This window comes from Pseudophryne corroboree, chromosome 4 (genome assembly GCF_028390025.1).
Source record: "Pseudophryne corroboree isolate aPseCor3 chromosome 4, aPseCor3.hap2, whole genome shotgun sequence".
NCBI classification, from domain to species: domain Eukaryota; kingdom Metazoa; phylum Chordata; class Amphibia; order Anura; family Myobatrachidae; genus Pseudophryne; species Pseudophryne corroboree.
In genome coordinates this window covers 895,599,605-895,613,816 of record NC_086447.1, presented here as the reverse complement: position 1 = coordinate 895,613,816, position 14,212 = coordinate 895,599,605, and positions in this window count along the sequence as shown.

Here is a 14,212-nt window from a genome sequence, read left to right as displayed (position 1 = left end):
CGGACACTGTTTCTCCCGGGAAAACGGGAGTGTGGAAAAGTGAAACAGAAGAGATCTGAAGGATATGGATTGTCGCCGGACTGGGGTTTAGTGTTAGGGATAGGAAATGTTAGATGTCAGTTGATCTGTGTCTGGTATTAGGTATTACCTATTAATCATGTCTTAATTATATTGAGAGGGGTATAAATACCTCCTCTATATCAATGTCTCCTATACCTTGAAAAAGATAATCCAGTATTATCGAAACGCGTTGGTGGAGGAGACGGGAGGATACGTGGAGCACTCATCTGCTTGCATGCGGGTTCCTGGGGACGCCTGGATCATTACATGCTTGTTGATTTTGTACATCTGGTGAGAGTCCACTATCTACCCCAAGTGTTTTTATTGTATGTTTTATTAAATGGTGTTACGCTATTTGGAGTTTCTTTCCAATTTTATACTGTGAACATACCGTTTGGGAAAGATTGCTGATTGCAAGGAAGGTGGGACAAAAGATCGGGAAACATCATCCTGCAGATCTATCCCCTGACTAGAATGTGATATATGTCTACCACTAAGTAGACCACAAGTTGCGGTACGAGTCTAAATTTATCGAGATTACATGTTCATGGATGTTACATTCTACACTATGATAATGTTTTTTTATTGTTTTAAGCTTATTCTGGATCAATGAAATCTACATAGATCTTGGTCTGTCCCATATCCAAGCGCCTTGACCTGTATGGTAAAAAAGTATCTTATACAGTTCAAGATCCTGGCATCCGAACTGGCATGGAACGACGAAGCCCTGTATGCTGCATTCTGGCATGCCTTATCAGAACGCATCAAGGATGAGTTAGCTACCAGAGACTTGCCCTCTAATTTGGATGAGCTAATCTCTTTATGCACAAAAGTTGATCTACGGTTCAGAGAAAGAGCAACTGAGCGGGGAAGGTCTTCTACTCCAAAATCTTCTGCTCCTCCTCCTCGTCAACCGTCTCCATCCAAAGATGAACCCATGCAAATTGGTCGTTCCTGTCTATCTCCTGCTGAGCGCCGAAGACGTCTTTCCGAGTCCCTCTGTCTTTACTGTGCAGCTCCGTCTCACGCAATCAATGCTTGTCCCAAACGTCCGGGAAACTTCAAGTCCTAGCTCGCCAAGGAGAGGGCCGGCTAGGAGTAATGCTCTCCTCTCCATCTCCTCATGATTGTAATCTCCCAGTCTCGCTTCAAATTGCTCAACGTTATAGGAACGTCATTGCCCTCCTAGATTCCGGAGCAGCTGGGAATTTCATAACTGAAGCATATGTTAAACGGTGGTCCCTACCCACCGAGAGACTTTCCTCATCCATTTCCTTGACTGCCGTGGATGGCAGTAAGATTTTTGATGCAGTTATTTCTCTAAGGACTCTACCAGTTCGTCTGAAAGTAGGAGTTCTTCATTCAGAATTTATTTCTTTTTTAGTGATTCCAAGAGCCACACATCCAGTGGTTTTGGGCCTTCCATGGCTTCGTCTCCACAATCCATCGATTGACTGGAAGACTACGCAAATACTAGCATGGGGTTCCTCCTGTGCTGAGACCTGTTTGTTCAAAGTGCTTCCTGTTTGTTCTTCCTCCTCTAGGTCGTCTGATGTTCCACCTCCTCCATATCAAGACTACACGGACGTGTTCAGTAAAGCTTCTGCTGACATCCTTCCTCCTCATAGGGAATGGGACTGTCCAATTGATCTCATCCCAGGGAAGGTTCCACCTCGAGGCCGAACTTACCCGTTGTCCATACCAGAGACGCATTCTATGGAAGAATACATTAAGGAGAATCTGGCGAAGGGTTTCATCCGACCTTCTTCTTCTCCAGCAGGTGCAGGTTTCTTCTTCGTGAAGAAGAAAAGACGGTAGCCTGCGGCCGTGCATCGACTACAGAGGCTTAAACGACATTACCGTTAAGAACCGATATCCTTTACCCTTGATTACAGAACTCTTCGATAGAGTTAGCGGAGCAACCATCTTTACAAAGTTGGATTTGAGGGGTGCCTACAATCTCATCCGGATCCGAGAGGGTGACGAGTGGAAGACCGCCTTTAACACCCGTGATGGACATTATGAGTACCTCGTCATGCCCTTCGGATTAAGTAATGCTCCAGCTGTCTTCCAGCATTTCGTGAATGAGATCTTCAGAGACATCTTATATCGCCATGTCGTGGTTTATCTAGATGATATACTCATCTTTGCCAATAATCTAGAGGAACATCGTTTCTGGGTAAAGGAGGTTCTGTCCCGTCTCCGAGTCAATCATCTCTATTGCAAATTAGAGAAGTGTGTTTTTGAAGTCAAATCCATTCCGTTTCTAGGCTACATTGTGTCCGGCTCCGGACTAGAGATGGATCCTGAGAAACTACAAGCAATCCAGAATTGGCCGATACCCTTAACCCTCAAAGGGGTCCAGAGGTTTTTAGGATTCGCCAATTACTACAGAAAGTTTATACGAGACTTTTCCACCATTGTGGCGCCTATCACTGCGTTGGCTAAGAAGGGTGCTAATCCGTCCAAGTGGACTGAAGAAGCTACGCAAGCTTTTCATCTTTTAAAGCAACGATTCATCTCTGCTCTGGTTTTGAAACAGCCTGACATCGACTCTCCTTTCATCCTAGAGGTGGATGCCTCCTCCGTTGGAGTAGGAGCGGTGTTATCCCAGAGAGCTAAAGATGGTTATCTCCATCCTTGCAGTTTCTTCTCCCGGAAGTTCTCCCCAGCTGAGCGCAACTATGCCATTGGCGATCAGGAGTTGCTGGCAATCAAACTCGCTCTAGAGGAGTGGAGATATCTGTTGGAGGGAGCTTCTCATTCAGTTACCATACTCACCGACCACAAGAATCTTTTATATCTGAAAGGCGCACAATGTCTTAACCCTCGTCAGGCCAGATGGGCACTTTTCTTTTCCAGGTTCGACTTTAAACTCCAGTTCTGCCCGGGCTCTCAGAATCGCAAGGCCGATGCCCTTTCCCGCTCTTGGGAGCAAGAAAATGAGTCGGAGTCTTCTGACAAGCATCCTATTATTAATCCGTTGGCATTCTCCACGGTAAGGATGGACTCTACGCCCCCACCAGGGAAAAGTTTTGTGAAACCGGTATTAAGGAAGAAGCTCATGCATTGGGCCCATGCTTCCCGTTTCGCCGGACATACAGGCATTCAGAAAACCCTTGAGTTTATCTCTAGGTCTTATTGGTGGCCAACTCTGAAGAAGGACGTCATGGAGTTTATTGCATCTAGCCCAAAATGTGCCCAACATAAAGTATCCCGCCAGTCACCTGCGGGTCAACTGGTTCCATTATCCGTTCCCCGTCGACCATTGACCCATTTGTCGATGGACTTTGTTACAGACCTGCCTATGTGCAACAAGTTTAATACCATCTGGGTGGTAGTTGACCGATTCACCAAGATGGCACATTTCATTCCTCTTACCGGTCTTCCGTCAGCTTCCAAGTTGGCTCAAGTATTCATTCAAGAAATCTTCCGACTTCACGGTCTTCCTGAAGAGATCATCTCTGATAGAGGAGTACAATATGTAGCCAAGTTCTGGCGAAGTTTGTGTCAAGCCCTCCAAGTCAAATTAAAGTTTTCTACAGCTTACCATCCTCAGACCAATGGTCAAACTGAGAGGGTGAATCAGGACTTGGAGGCCTTCCTCCGTATCTATGTATCTTCCTCTCAAAACGACTGGGTTCAACTCCTTCCCTGGGCCGAGTTAAGCCATAACAACCAATATAATTCCTCATCTTCTTCAACACCATTCTTCATTAACTATGGATTCCACCCTAAAGTTCCAGAATTCCAGCCGCTTCCAGCAACTTCGGTACCAGCAGTGGATATCACCTTACACCAGTTTTCAAATAACTGGAAAAATGTGCGAGCGGCTCTGCTCAAAGCATCATTGAGATACAAGAAGTTTGCGGATAGGAAGCGTAGGGCAGTTCCTGCTCTCAAGGTGGGTGATCGTGTGTGGTTATCTACGAAGAATCTGAGGTTAAGAGTTCCCAGCATGAAGTTTGCACCTCGTTACATCGGTCCTTTTCGAGTTGAACAAGTCGTCAATCCTGTTGCTTACACACTCCAGTTACCCCCCTTCTTGAAAATACCTAGGACATTCCATGTTTCCCTTCTGAAACCACTGATTCTGAATCGCTTTCACTCTGCACTCCCTCCGGCTCCTAAAGTCCAGACTCAACGGGGAGTTGAGTATGAAGTTGCCAAGATTCTGGATTCACGTTTCCGTTACGGTCAGTTGCAATATCTTATCGACTGGAAGGGCTATGGTCCTGAAGAACGCTCTTGGACCAATGCTTCGGATGTCCATGCTTCTGCCTTGGTCCGGAATTTCCACTCTAAATTTCCTCAGAAGCCTAAGAAGTGTCCTGGGGCCACTTCTAAGGGGGGGGGGGGGGGTGCTGTCACGATCCGGGTATCTGGACGCCATTATTTGCCATTTAGATGTCTCCTGAGGCTGGCTCAGCAATCCAGGGCCGGATCTCACCTGTGTTACTGATGTCCATGCTCTACATCTCCCTCCTGTCACTCTGAGACGCTGTCACAGCGGCATCACGTTTGGCGTCTCCAGCCTCTGTGGCCTCCGCCACCGCTCCTGTGTTTCCGGATTACTGATTGTCAGTGTGGCGTTTCATGTCTGCCGCTGTCATCCATGTGGTTCCAGTGTGCAGGTTGCCAGTGGGACGTCTCCTGCCCTCCGCGGTCTGCGCCGCCATTACTGCCGAATCTCCACATGGTTTCTCAAACTAACTTTCCCTCCAAGTGCTAACATGGGCGCAGCCATGTTGGTTTCAATCACATGCCTCAGTTTCCACCAATCCGCTGCTCCTGGAATCTGCATAATTGCCCAGCCAATGCCTGCCTTGCTGCAGGTATAAGTATCCTGTGCCTGGGCCAGGAAGTTGTCAGTGCTTTGGTTGTCAAACCTTGTTTCCAGTCTCTCTCTCCTGTGGTTGTTTTTCCAGGTTTCCAGCTCCTGTCTCCAGCCTCCACTTAGAGACCCGCACCAGCTTACCACCTTGCGGTGCAGCCTGACTCTGCAGTCCTCCGTGACTACTCCAGTTTCCAGCTACAGATCCATCTGCTTCCAGCAGTCAGCTTCCAGCAGTGGTCAGCATTCCTTAAAGTGCCGGTGCTTTCCCAGCAGTTTTCCACAAACCACCGGTACCAGTATTTCTTCATTCTCAAGCTTCATACTACCATTTGGCTGGTTCCATCCAGCATCCACTCCGTGTTAACACCTGACTGGTTCCAACCAGTACCCACAGCAGCTATTCCAACTACAGCGTACCAGTTTACAGTTAACATCAGCTGGCGTGTTTCTTGGTTATTCTCACTACTACGAACGGGCCTGGTAAGGACTTTCCATCTCAAGGACTTTAAGAACTGTACCTATTACTACCAGAGCCCTGTGGCCATTGCCAACCCGTTGTATCCAGGAACTGTGTTATACTTCATTGCTTATTGCATTATTCTTTTACCACTGCTGTGATACATGGAGTTATCTTAAATAAATCATTATTGACTTTTACTCTGGTTGTCGTGGTCACGCCTTCGGGCAACCTTCTTACATGTTACTTACATGTCCAGGGGTCTGATTCAACCTCCCAGGTTCCACTACATCTCAGCCCCTACAACTGAGGCTTCCTCCTGTCAGCTCAGGCCCTCAGTTGTGACACAGCTATCCTGTTCTGCTGGTTCAATCCCAGCTTCCAGCTATCCTGTACTGCTGGTTCAATCCCAGCTTCCAGCTATCCAGCTATCCTAAACTGCTGATTCAATCCCAGCTATCCAGCTATCCTGAACTGCTGGTTCAATCCCAGTTTACAGGTATCCTGTACTGCTGGTTCAATCCCAGCTTCCAGCTATCCTGTACTGCTGGTTCAATCCCAGTTTCCAGCTATCCAGCTAGTCTAAACTGCTGATTCAATCCCAACTATCCAGCTATCCTGAACTGCTGGTTCAATCCAAGCTTCCAGCTATCCTGTACTGCTGGTTCAATCCAAGCTTCCAGCTATCCTGTACTGCTGGTTCAATCCCAGCTTCCAGCTATCCTGTACTGCTGGTTCAATCCCAGTTTCCAGCTATCCAGCTATCCTGAACTGCTGGTTCAATCCCAGCTTCCAGCTATCCTGTACTGCTGGTTCAATCCCAGCTTCCAGCTATCAATTTCTACCACAAGTGTCAGTCAACTATCATTGCACTGGTATCCCCACTAGTTCCCTGTACTTGAACAAACACTTGTCGCCAGCCATAGACTTTAGCCGAACCTGCCACGCCTGTATGAGCAGGTCACATATCAAGCCCACACTATTCTGTCCACAGGACTCCAGCCAACTAGCTACTAGACCTCGCCCGGTTCCACAAGTACCAACACCCATGACAAGTAGTATATGTGCCTGGCTAACTCCTGGAGAGAACAGTAGTGTATGTGTCTGGGTTACACAAGCAGACAGCAGTAGTATATGTGCCTGGCTTACTCCTAGAGAGAACAGTAGTATATGTGCCTGGGTTACTCATGGAGAGAGCAGTAGTATATGTGCCTGGGTTACACCTGGAGAGAACAGTAGTTTATGTGCCTGGGTTACACCTGGAGAGAACAGTAGTTTATGTGCCTGGGTTACTTCCGGAGAGAGCAGAAGTATATGTGCCTGGGTTACACCTGGAGAGAACAGTAGTATATGTGCCTGGGTTACACCTGTTGAGAACAGTAGTGTATGTGCCTGGGTTACACCAGCACGGAACAGTAGTATATGTGCCTGGGTTACACAAGGAGAGAAAGTACAGGTTGAGTATCCCTTATCCAAAATTCAAAATCCCACATTTTTGGGTCCTGTAGTATATGTGCTTGGGTTACACCTGGAGAGAACAGTAGTATATGTGCCTGGGTTACACCAGGAGAGAACAGTAGTATATGTGCCTGAGTTACACCAGGAGAGAAAAGTAGTATATGTGCCTGGTTTACACCAGGAGAGAACAGTAGTATTTGCGCCTGGGTTACACTGGGAGGGATAGAACTGTAGCATATGTGACTGGGTTACACCAGGAGAGAGCAGTAGTATATGTGACTCGGTTACACCAGAAGAGAACAGTAGTATCTGTGCCTGGTTTATACAAGGAGAGAACAGTAGTACAGGTTGAGTATCCCATATCCAAATATTCCGAAATACGGAATATTCCGAAATACGGACTTTTTTGACTGAGACTGAGATAGTGAAAACTTTGTTTTTTCATGGCTCAATGTACACAAACTTTGTTTAATACACAAAGTTATTAAAGTTATTGTATTAAATGACCTTCAGGCTGTGTGTATAAGGTGTATATGAAACATAAATGAATTGTGTGAATGTACACACACTTTGTTTAATGCACAAAGTTACAAAAAATATTGGATAAAATTACCTTCCGGCTGTGTGTATAAGGTGTATATGTAACATAAATGCATTCTGTGCTTAGATTTAGGTCCCATCACCATGATATCTCATTATGGTATGCAATTATTCCAAAATACGGAAAAATCCCATATCCAAAATACATCTGGTCCCGAGCATTTTGGATAAGGGATACTCAACCTGTACTGGATATGTGCCTTGTTTACACGGGAGAGAGCAGTAGTATATGTGCCTTGGTTACACCGGGAGAGAGCAGTAGTATATGTGCCTTGGTTACACCGGGAGAGAGCAGTAGTATATGTGCCTTGGTTACACCGGGAGAGAGCAGTAGTATATGTGCCTGCATTACACCATGAGAGAACAGTAGTATTTGTGCCTGTGTAACACAAGGAGAGAACAGTAGTATTTGTGCCTGTGTTACACAAGGAGAGAACAGTAATACTGTATATGTGCCTTGGTTACACCGGGAGAGAGCAGTAGTATATGTGCCTGCATTACACCATAAGAGAACAGTAGTATTTGTGCCTGTGTTACACAAGGAGAGAACAGTAGTACTGTATATGAGCCTTTGTTACTACAGGAGAGAACAGTACTAGTAGTAGTACAGTATGCAGCTGGTGATGTGGCTGGAGAGTAGTAGTAGCTAATGCTAAAGTCACTGTATGCAATTGATACACAATATGAATGGAAATGGAAATTTTAACCAAATCAATGCACACATTTATCACTTTCCCCTTTGAAAGTTTAAAGGGATTTATTCATTTTCACTGTGAGCTGATTTGCTAAGATCCCCATAATATGATAAATTGCAGCACCAACATTATTTTATCATTAGCAGAAGTTAGAGGGATTCATAAAAATGCAGTGGCACCGACAGATTGTCATCAATATCAATTTGCATGTTGCACCAAGGCAGGGCTGTTTCTAGACAATTTGGCTCCTAGTGCGAGCATTAAAAATATACGCCTAATTGACATTCAAAAATGTGCCCTCCCCCCCATAGACATTCAAGAATGTGTCCCTCTATAGACATAAAAAAGGTATTTTAGTGGGTGTTCCCTGCGAGGAGGCGTGGCCTTGCTAAACCGGGTGTGTCCTCACTAAAGTGGGTGTGGCCTCACAAGACACGTCCTCTACACCCCAGTTTTTAACCCTGTAACAACAGACCCGGCCACCACAGGAAAAAATAAACATTTCACCATATTAAGCCACACACCGTAATGCCCCTGCATCATATTATGCCACACACCGCAATGCACGTGATACATTATGCCCTACAATAAAGCTTCTAATTACTTTTAAATAACCTGCTCGTTGCCAGGGGTTTCAAAACACTGGGTGTCACGTTTGTTGCCAGGGGTTTCATGCGCTGGGTGTCATGGTTGTTGCCAGTGGTTTCATGCGCTGGGATCAATGCTCATTGCCAAGAGTAATGCTTGTTGCCGAGTGTAACGCCCATTGCCAAGGGTTATGCTCATTGTCAAGGGTGTATAGGTAGTGCTCGTTGCCAAGTGTAACGCCCATTGCCAAGGGTAATGCTTGTTGCCAAGGGTGTATACAGTGGGTTATGCTCATTGCAAAGGGTAATGCTCATTGTCAAGGGTGTATATTGATATTCTGCTCCCCCTCCTACCACCTATAGAACACCGCTCGGGGTTAGTGAGGTTTCACAAAATGACGCATTTGCGTTGTGACATCACAACACAACTACGTCATTCTATAAAACTCTACCCCCTAAGTGGAGTACTGAGGAAGAGGGAGGAGGGGGAGCAGAAGGAGCCACAAAGTGCCGCGGCGGGCGCCCCGTGTGATCGTACGGCTGCAAGAAACGGCACTGCACCAAGGTGCTAGTACCTGCAAGTGATCTGCCTCCTAACAGATGCATTTGAGTCTTTCTTGTGGTCAGCATGCAACATATTTTGCACAAAAATGCCTCTTCTGCACTTTGGCTTCCATTCCCAGTCCATTTGCCATAACATGTTGGAGTGTTAGCACAAAATGAGTCTCAGTCAGTATAAGAAAGGATGCACAAGTATTGGCTAAACGTGTGCAGTAGAGCAGAGGCGTAGCTAGGGATTTCGGAGCCCAGGGCAAGATAGAAAATGCCCCCCCCCCAAAAAAAAACATCCAAAGAAGCAGAAGGGGTGTGGCCATGCACCAGAAGGGGTGTGGCCACTGAAAATGGCCCACAGTGCCAGTTACATTGCCCCACAGTGCCAGATACAATGCCCCACAGTGTCGGATACATGCCCCACAGTGCCAGATACATTGCCCCACAGTGCCAGATACATTGCCCCACAGTGCCAGATACATTGCCCCACAGTGCCAGTTACATGCCCCACTGTGCCAGATACATGCCCAACAGTGCCAGTTACATGCCCCACAGTGCCAGATACATGCCCCACAGTGCCAGGTTACTCGCGGTCAACCGCTGACCGCAAAGTTCCAACCTTTGGATACAATGGAGCGCCTATGCGCTACATTGTATCTCTGCCGTGCGCAGCCTGAGTGACAGCTCAGGAGCGCACAGCCAATCAGGAGAGTGCCACGACGTGGCGCTCCCTGATTGGCTGAAGGGACCCTCTTTGACAGGAGTCACGGGGGGTCCCGGCAGTCGGGGAAAGGGGTCCCATGTGTAAACATGGGGCCCCTTTCAGTGCGTGGTTCGGGTTTTACGGTTTGTTTTTTTGCCAAGTACGTGGATTACAAGTAGAAGAGGACCGATCTACACTGGATTGTGTGAGTATAATTTTATTCACAGGTACCCCATGGATTCTACATGGAGAAGTGGACCGACCCTCGTGTGAACATAGGTAAGTATGTATGTATGTAGGTGTGCATGTATGTAATAAAGTTTTACTATCACGGTGTGTGTGTTGTGTTTTGTTGGGTATTTTTTTGTAGTAGTACTACAGGTACCAGCGGGCCTGTTTTTCCACCGCATGCTGCTACTTGTGGTTCTCCAAGTACCAGCTTGTGGGGGAGGCTTGCTGGGACTTGTAGTACTGCTACAAAAAAACAATATTCTTTTTTTTACACTTGGCTATCAGCCCCCCATCCACCGCCCTTGGATGGGGGGGACAGCCTCGGGCTTTACCCCTGGCCCTTGGGTGGCTGGAGGGGGGGACCCCTTGATTTAAGGGGTCCCCACTCCTCCAGGGTACCCCGGCAAGGGGTGACTAGTTGGTGATTTAATGCCAGGGCCGCAGGGACCTATATAAAAGTGTCCCCCGGCTGTGGCATTATCTCTCTGACTAGTGGAGCCCGGTGCTGGTGTTAAAAATATGGGGGACCCCTACGCTTTTTGTCCCCCGTATTTTTGGCACCAGGACCAGGCGCAGAGCCCGGTGCTGGTTGATCAAATATGGGGGAACCCCTGTCAATTTTTCCCCATATTTTTTCAACCAGGACCGGCTCAAAGAGCCCGAGGCTGGTTTTGCTTAGGAGGGGGGACCCCACACAATTTTTTTCTTGATTTTTAACACTTTATTTTTTTTTTTAAAGGTGCACAATGAAGCCCTGCACGGATCTCACAGATCCGGCCGAGATTCATTGTGTTAATGTCGGCAGTGTTTTACTATTCACTCCCGTAAAACACTGGCCGAAATTACGAATGACATCGACATTGGAAAAAACGAAAATGCAGAATACGACAGCTTAGTAAATGTGGCGTAAAAAATTCGATGTCATTCGTGTTTAATCTCCCTCCAAATCAATACAAATACGAATTTTAGTAAATATACCCCCAGGTGTTCTGCGGCCTTGTCCATTGAACTGCAACCTGCGCCCAGAACAGTAAGTTGTGGGAACGGCAGAGGGAGTGGAGGGGGTTTGGGGGTACCAGCCTATTCTGGTAGTCCAAGGCCCCACCATTTCTGATGGCAGTCCTACCGGGATGTACAGTATCTTATGCGATGCTTGATACATCACACCCTATGACAAATGTCTGTTAAAATCTTGAAATTCTCTTTTAGTATCAATTCCTCTATTACATGTTCTTGGTATTCTCATTACCCAGTAATAACTAAGTAGCATTTATAGAAAGAACTTAACTTTATTATTGTTCTTAAGCAACATGTATCAATATCTACATTATTAAGCCTGGCTTCCTGTATTCTCTTACTAGATGGCCCTGGCAGGGGGCAGAATGACCTAGGGCTAGCATGGTTGGATGAGCCAAGGCTTAATAGTGTCTGGTATTGCATAATTATGCTTATGGGTTATGGAAAAACCCAAAGGCAGAATGTAAGATTAATGGCACAAGACTGCAAATTACCATTATCTTAGATGCAGTTGGCAAAGTATGCAATAGACCAGTGACGAAAATCTCCAAGCGTGATCACTGGCAATAGATGTGAAATATTGTAACGTTGGGATACTGTATTATAAACTCTTACTGCCTGGTTGAACTTGTTATTCTTCTACAGTAGGTATTGAATGCAGAGATTTATATACGTATGCAATTCACAAATATACTGTAAGGCAAGAAAACTCCCCGCAGAACATTTTGTACTGAAAAATTAGGATTAGCCACTAGATTGGATTGATGGTGACCTAAACTGTAATTATCAGCACAATTCGATAACAATTAAGTATTTTTATTTATCTGTACATTTCGCCCTTTCTTTGTCTATGGATATTACTATGCACTGCTATATACTGCATTATTCAGGCCATATTTTGTTTTGTATTATATATACATGTTCTGCACTCAGTGTTCAAAGGAAATAATGTTATGTTGATCCGTCGTCATTTTAAATGATGAGTCTACCCGTAGGTGCAACAGCACAGAGACAGCAAGGCAGCAGATGCTACTGGGCCTGATATCTAAGAACCCTCTGCAACTTGGGACCTACAATATGTAACTGCCAACTGTGCGGCTCCGGGTCCTGCTTTCATCTGGGCTCAGTGAGGGAAGCGCCAGAATGCCAAGTGTCCTATGGCTCCAATACAAAGCCAACATTCTGGGGCTTCAAAAACACATTGTGCTAAGAGGGGAATGGAACACTGGACATTCCGACTTTCACGTTTTTTACTGTAAAAAGTGGGCTGTTCTGATGGAACTACTTGCAGGTATCTCCAGCCTAAGTGCATGGTGTGAGCATTCATTTGCAGCGTCTGTGCATGGGGAAGTTGACTTTTTGCCTTCTGCCACATAACAACTTAGGATACAGGCACCACAAATGTTATTACCTATACACTAAAGAAAAAATTCCAGTTTTCCTTTCATGTGTCGCTTAAGAGATTACCCAGCGTGTTACAGACCCAATTATTAGGGAGACACCATATTGAGCATTTTGGATGCATACTGTGTATCCAAACAAAACCCATGTCTTGTGGTGGACAATTAGTGACTCCACACACGGGATCTAAAAGAGTTTTGGTCCCAGAGTATACGGGTTTAAAAGCATTATGTTCCAGGAATGATGGAATCCTGCACACACTGGACATAGGCAAACGCAGTGGGGGTTTCCAGTTGCCTGGAAATGCCCCTCCTCTTTGCAAGTTGCCGAAATTATGACAATAGCAATAGCATAAAATACGGTTACAAAAGCTGCCACCACATCATGCAGTTTAAGGGACAGAGCAGAGCTGCTACACATGCCCAGTGGTAGCAGCGACTCTACCATGTTTGCTTTGTGTGTCGATCTGAGTCCTCAGTGCACTGGACCAGAAAGAAGCTACCAGAAAGAAGAGACAGGAGCCTTACCATGAGGTGGGAGAAAGTGTGCTTAGAAAGTGCAGTACTGGTTCTATTACTGTATGTTTGTGTATTTATTTATTATGATATGTTTAACCTTTTTTTGAACCCCCCTCTAGAAGTCCTGTGTTTGCGACTGCTGGGAACTGGGCCAGAGGACAATGGTGTACTCACAATCTTTTCAGCAAGCTTGTTGTCCAATCCACAGCCACCCACCCACAGTAGAAGAGCAGGATTCTGACAGCAGTACATGTGATGCTGCAGCTCTCAATTAGTGAATGGCTGAAAGCATGCACTGCGGTGACCTCATGACTGCACATGGTGCTCTCAGTTACGGAGAGTTGCTTTTCTACTGTGTCTACAGTAGCTCTAGGAGAAGACTGGAACCTCACCAGCCCACAAGTGAAGCAACAGCAAGAGGACCACTGACCACTGCCCCCACTGTATAACTAAAAAAAATTAAAATGGAAGACGGGGGAAGGAAAAAAGGGAGGAGAGAACAGGAGGACAGTATGGCTAGAGGGATAGCAGGATGGGGGATGGATAGTGTTGTGTTCTTACATTGCCTTTCCTTATATCAATGAAGCATCAAGTGTGTTGATGTAGCAGGGAGAAGAAGTAGTGCAGGTAGCATCGAAAACAGAGGGGTAGATGTATTAACCTGGAGAATGAATAAAGAAGTGATAAGTGCAAGGTGATAACGCACCAGCCAATCATTATGGATGTGAAAAGTGACAGTTAGTAGCTGATTGGCTGGTGCGTTATCACCTTGCGCTTATAACTTCTTTATCCCTTCTCCAGGCTTAATACATCTGCCCTAGAGTACTGTGGCTCTCTTTTTTCTCTAAATCCCAAACTCAAAAGTAATCCTGGGATCCCAAGATTGGATCCCGGTAATCTCAAAATCTCAGGATTACAAAATTCTGACCACTTGTTCATGATGGGATTGGGAAAATGTTGGGAGGTTGCAATGATTAATATCAAGGTTACAATGTTGAGTATTTGAAATCACGCGACAGTATAGATATATTTCCATTAGAGATGAGCGGGTTTGGTTCTCCGAGATCCGAACCCCCCCGAACTTCACCTATTTTAC